Raw genomic sequence first — 6,985 nt, 5'->3', positions numbered from 1 at the left:
TTGATTATTACGTATTTGATTGAGAATGAACGAAAAGATTTTCAAGAAATCAAAAAAAAAAAAAAACTAGTGAAGCTACTCGATAAGTACATTATATTTGCACGTGTTATGGAATAAAATTTGTATTCTATGAAACTAATTTTGATTCCGAATATCCTGACGATACATACGATGGATAATTCGCGATAACAAGGTATTTTATAAAAGCTACAGCGCTATGATTCTCAGCCAGCCAGATGAGAATTACCGAATCAAATGAAAAGTCAAATTGAAACGTGAACGTTATACCCGGTAAGAAAATTCAATGCCTTCAGATTCGTTTAGGGTTTCGATTTGTATGCAGATTACTGGCTTTCCTTTTCTATCGAGAGATAAGACACGGCTTATTGCACGTCACAGACTTTCTACTGGATAATTTATCGTTTTGCATCCAATAAAACTAGGTGGCTTGTCTACCTACATTCTACGCTATAGAATCTACGATATCGACGTTGCTCTTTTAGTCGTAGATTGTAGTAGCCGGCGTGAACGCGTATTTCAGAGGTTGATTCGTGCTGTGCGCCGGATAACGCGTGCAAATCACGAGTGCTCTGGTATGCCGATGTTTTCTCTCCCCTTTCGTCGTGTCTAACAGATTTGATTAGAATTCAGTAAAACGGGAACACGTTTGGAAAAACGCACGACGTTTCTTCCCGCTTCTGTCGTTATCCCGATTACACATTTTTAAATCCTCGTCATGTAGGACAAATAATTTTCACCTAATATTCGCTACGTTTCTAAAAATGTTTGATATTTCCCTGTAGCTTCATTGCGAAATTGCTGTCTCACACGATCAGGAATCTTCGTCATTTTGTTAATTAAATTTATCGCCGAATATTATCGCGTCTTGAAAAACGTTTAAAACTTCGTATCTCAGTTGCTATCCCGATTTATTTTCCGTTCAAAGATCTCGTACGGCTAATAACGTTTATCGTATCGAATCAATCGCTCTATCGAGTAAAAAGAGTTTTGAGTATACGGAGAAGCATCGGAGTTTGATTATTTTTCACAGACAAATGATATCCAATTTTCGTTACTCACCTATCAGAGTTTCTTCTTGAAGATGTGAATACCGTGACAGATTCTTATAGTTTCCCTGCAGCTAATTATCTCTTCTCCTGTTTTCTTCTTTCCAGGAAGAACTACTGCCTCTCCTTTCCAAAGAACGAAATCTTCAATTCTCCGGAATGTTGCTTAAATTTCTCATCGTTGCCATTCAAATTCGGGACAAAGAGAATAATAATAATTAAAGCTTCAACTTGCAGTTGCTGTTTCTTCTTCGCCTGTCCAACTATAACACTCGCTTCGTTTCCAACTTGTCGACTTGCTCGACGATCATCCTCGCCTCATAACGTACGAGTCTCCTCCCTCTGTACTCCGATGATATTCTTACTGTTTCTATCCGCTCGTCCGTAAACCAACCACTTGCTGAAGAGATGGGCGATCTTGGTTTCACGCCTCATAAGCCCCGAAACGATTCATCCCTTTTTGCGCTTCGAATCGTTTCTTGCTGCTTTCTCTGATTCGACCGATACCTCCGGTGTCGTTTTTACTCTTCTCCGATCATTCGTCGTTTTTCCTCTTTGCTTCCGGCGGCTGTCTTTTCAAGTCTCTCGCCATCCACGATGATACGATCTAGTCTTATCGATCCGATCGTCGCTGCTCCAAGGCTAACGCCTAAGAAAGTTGCGTGGAATTATCTTGTTTAATTATTTTTGTCGTGCAGCGATCTTCAAGTCGTGTTGGATGCAAGAAATCAAGGAAACGTTACGAAGGTAGTAGCGTTTTTCTTCTCGTTCCTTTCGCCTCCCAGTCGATCGCGTGTGATGGATCGTTGATCCTTCGATCGTGTTCTGTTTCGGATTATATTTATGGGTTATTTCCCTGGAGATGCGATCTTAGAATCGCGACATTCGTTTTCTCTTCGTAACGAGTCGTTGGATCGTTTACGACAGATCGTCGATCTTTCGAACTCCTCTGCTCGATCTGAAAAGATCAGATTTTCTAATAATTTCCCTGGGAAAGTATCACGACCTTAGAACGTTGCAGATGCAAGAAAGCAGAGAAACATCGTAGAAATAACAATGTCCTTCCTCTTTGATCATTTTCCAGCGTACGTGTCACGTGTCTGACAAATCCTCGATCCTTCGTCACGTTCTATTCGAACCGAAGAGATCGTCTTTCCTATTATCATCGTCGGTAAATGATCTCGGAATCGTGTCAAAGGAAAGAAATCAAAGGAATATCGAAAAAGCGGCAATACTCTGCTTGTTTCGTTCAATTATGTATGACAGATTGATTCTGTGACCGAGATATGTTCGAATCGAAGAGACGTTGATGATTCTGCAATGGGCTTCCGGCACGACGCGTTTCTAGGTAGACACGCTAATCGACGAAGAAATAAATACGCGTTTTGTGTCATTGCGTGCCATCAAAGAGGTCTTGCATGTTCGTGGACACGGTCGTTCGTGCTCCAGTAAAATCACAGGAAACGTTCAATTTGTGGAAGTTCGTCGTTGAAGAAGAATCCTCTGACCAGGTCACTTCCTTCACCGTCCGCTGCTTCTCGATCTTTTCCACGAAAATGCAAACTCGAGCAGTTCGTTCCTATTTCGCTGTCAAATCCTTTGTTCCTTTCGCGTTAATAGAAGTGCGACTTTTACGAGTCTTCGTTTACAATTCCCTCGTTAACGTTGCGTTTCTATTTTTATCGCTTTGTACGGCGCTTCTGCCAGCTTCTCGATGATCAAAATAAAAATAACTATGCTCGATCGTAATAGTTTCTTACACAAAACGGTTCTTTTATTTGTAATTGAAATCTGTCGAGATTCATAGCAATCAGCTTGTTAGAGATGCTGTTCTTTAGTTACTTTCTCTTCCTATCGATGTTTTTACAAGTCAAGTTACTCCTTTCAATTTTTTATCGGTAGGCTAATTATCTTTTATCGGTAGCTGTGCTTAAGGCAATTACGTTAGGCTACCGATCTCCGTTGTGCTATCCAATTTGCTAAACGATTTGCTCACGATCGTTCGAATGTTTACATCTTCTAATTTCTTCTCTTCCGATCGTAATACGACTCTATCCTATTCCCTTCAAATTTCATGCAAAAATTCTTTCGTAATATCCTGTTGTACAACTTTACCCTTTAGTTCGTGTCGAGAATCGTTCTCCGATGCTCTTCGACCACATCTTCCAACGTTTTGTCTCTCTTTCAGCCGTGTTCCACCACGGAGTGTCGCAGAAATTTAACCCTTTGGAGAAGAATCTCTCTAATTCTTATCTAAATTGTTCCTTCCTTTACGATATTCTTCGGTACCTCGCCAAATAGTCGTAGTCGATCGCGAGATACGATTCAATTTCTCTCTAAACAAACTCTTCCTTCCAACTTCTTCCACGCGTTCCAGTTGCTCGCCAAAAGCGTAGCTTTGGAATTTCTCTCTAAACAGTTCTATCTTCGCTCGTCCTTCGATCCGGTCTCTCCAACAATTTCATCAAGAAATGTAGACTCTTCGTGAAAGAAAACGCGCTTCTCTTCCACAACGAAATCCTACAATTTCTCTTTAAACGATCTGGCGCATCTTTTATCTGTTTCTTCGGCAACTCGAACAGCGTGCCGCGGTTCTTCGCGCGTCCATCAAACGCCTTCGCCCTCTATCGCCATCCTTTGGTGGTGCATACCTTTCTCTCACGTTTCAAAGATCGTAAAATCGAAGCAAGAGTCGGACAAGATCATAAAACGATCGCCCTTTTGTGACAACTGACTGCGAGACGAGTGTCGAAATTGCACTGAGGCTGGTGGTATTCTACCGCCCCCGATGTAGCTTCTCCTTACCGCGTCAGAGTCGAGCCATTTAATAGTGGGGACTCGGATATCCCTTCTTTCACTGGGAAGCTACTCGCGAACGCTGTTCGTGTCCTTGCTATTCACGATCGCGATATCCTCGTTGCTTGCGGCGGAGAAGACCTTCTCCCTACCGACCGTATTTCTTTCACCTTGCTGCACGTCCTCTTCGTCTTTTTCCTCTTTCCTTCTTCCCTTTCTTCGTCCTGCTGCTCCTTCTCCTGCTGCTGCTGCTCCTCCTCCTCTTTCTAGGTCTGTTTCATTCGCCTCTCGTTCCCACGATTCTCCCGTTTAACCGGTAACACCATTCACGCGGCTAATACCGCTGCCTCGAAAGCGGAGATTCGTGTCGATATTCAGAATCGCCGTGCAATTGCACGCTCACTGCTATTCCAACGTATTCGCGTTCCTGCTTTCTCGATCGATCAATTTTTTTCCACCTATTGTTCGTTCTGACCTGATGGTCGTTCCATAGGAGAGGCTGTTTCTGATCGCGCGGTTACCGAGAAGCTGACCTCTTGGGTTTAAAAGCCTTCGATGAGCGACATCAGCAGTTTAGCGGAGATTGAAAAACACGATCGGCAAAGTATAGCGCGAAGTATCGGAGATAAAACGCCGATGGAAAAATATATTTTAGGATCCGTGTATTTTATTCCCGACAACTGTAGGAATATTATCTGTCGATTTATTCATCTTTTCTGTATTATTATTTTGCTCGTTTAAAACCGCACGCACCGCTGAACGTTACCAGCGACCACCATCGTCAATTTCCATCTTAAACATTCTTAAACATCGGTCGGTTGATTTAGTATCGGTTGGAATATTTCTTAGATACAAATTCGGATCTTTCCTCGGCTCGGATTAAATGTCTCTTTTAAATATCGAAAGGTTGCGATCGATAGCTCGCCTCGCTTCCCTATTTCTGTAGTCTTTGAAATACAAAAATTCAACGTTTTTACCAACTTCAATTTCAACCTACCGTTTCTTATTATTTCATTTAAATGTACAACTTTCTTCCTGTAGCCCCGTTGAAGATCGCTTCCTGTTCTCCATCTGAACACGGGCAACGATAAAATCAAGATACTCGCAAGGCACGAAAAGATGCTTAAAATTCGACGATACTTTCTTCCTTTCTCTCTCCTTCGCTGTCAGGAAAGACAACGTTCCGACGTGTTAACGTTTCGCTTTAATTCACAGCCGCGCGTTCAATTAAGGGAAGCTTTGAAACGATTTGTATCGAAACCGGGAAACTCGAGTGAAGCGCGAGGTGCCTGTCGTTCGCTGTAAGCGCTAACACTTTAACGTTGTAACATGTTAATCCGCTATGTTAACGGGCTAATTTCCAGCAACTATTCGCATCGAACGGCCCATTGTTCTCCAGTGCGCAGCTATTTGCTTAACAATTAAATTCATGGCTCCCGGTCGATCGTTTTACTACTAAAACTCGTTCCATTTTCTCGATAGGATTCCAAGCGTCTAGTTGCAGCGTTAATGAGCCCGTCTACAACCATTTGCGATCTTCTCGATGCTCGTTATCGATAGATAATAAGTATAATAAATGAAATTGCAACGAAATAATAATCAACTAGAGTACGAGCGTAAGAAACGGGGAAAAACTGTCGGATCATCTGGGCGGAATCTTAAAAGTAAAACGGGAACAGTGTACGGATAGAAATGACAGAGAAACAAGTCGATAAGTGACGGTAATAGAATGTGAAAGAAGATAATGATCATTCTGCAGAGAACTCGCGAACCAGAAGTATCGTAAAAACAAATAAAATTATAATAGCTGAACGCGATTACAAAATAATCGAAACTCGAATACCAATTAGCGCAGATATCTATGAAGATTGCGATGGCTAAAGTCGATCGTAAAATAATTGGTTAGTCTTTTAATAATCCCTATCCATGTTTCTATGCACATTTTTTCACCACAAGATCGCAATTTTGGGAGACTTTTTTTTTACGAGAATAGAAGAAAGAAGAAGAAGAAGAAGGAAAGGAAAAGAACTGACGTAAAGCGCTCGATCTATTTTTATAGCATAGCATATAGCGTTAGGCGTATCAGGGAACGCATGGTTCAGAGTTCAGAGTGATTTCAATACCAGGATAGGGAACGATGTCAGCGCGACAGTAAAGACTTTGCGGATCTCAGCGTTCTGCTCGCAATTTACATTTTATCGCTAAAAATCTTTCAACTGCGTCGAACGTGTATGCCAGCTCATTTCCATCTGAATTTTTATTTAACATTTATTTTTTTTTTTTTTTTTTTTTTTTTTTGTTTAACGATCGATGCACATGCAACGATACCGGACGATTGGAAATTATTAATTATATTATATGGTCGATATTATAATGTAACTTGTAAATTGTATATGTATGCGTGTAATTGAAGAGAACCATGAATTTTCTATCTTCAACGCACAATTTTTTCACTGCCTCGAAATTGTTCATGCCGTTTTAATATCACCGGCACGTTACTGTTACTTTGCTTCAATTTAACACCGACGGTTCAAATAATTCTTGAAACAAATCTTACACGAATTACACAACGATTTGCTCGTACGTCATGAATATAGATATTGTGTACTTAAATTGTTCGTTGATCGCTATTATCTTGCCTGTATAAGGCGTGACGAACACGTAATTATTTTATCAAGTGGCAATTACACTTTGCAAATGACCAACTACGAGTCGGAGGTGTTATTTATTAATTAAAAAAGATGTTAACTAAGTTGAAATTAAATGGAATTTCAAATGAAACAGCTTCCCATGAATATAACATCTATACATCTTATTACAACTAATACTGTCCAATTAAAAATTAAGAAACCTGCACACACTTGACACGTTCACGCTACCAATTATAATCACTAGACTACGGACCTTCGTGTAAATTTATATTTCCATTAATTTCGTGGCCAAAGGAATAGAACTTAGATAAAGATCGATTTCATTTCTTAAATATCGTCGCAAGTTGATCACTTTCGTTTCGATGCATTGCTTATTTCCCCATATTATATGCGTTCTCTGTATTCTCGCACCATAAAACCTATAAATCCATAAACATTTTCGCTTATTTCCCGACACAAGTCCCTCGAATC

Source organism: Bombus terrestris, chromosome 9, assembly GCF_910591885.1.
Source record: "Bombus terrestris chromosome 9, iyBomTerr1.2, whole genome shotgun sequence".
Taxonomy (NCBI): domain Eukaryota; kingdom Metazoa; phylum Arthropoda; class Insecta; order Hymenoptera; family Apidae; genus Bombus; species Bombus terrestris.
Note: the sequence above shows the minus strand (reverse complement) of the source record.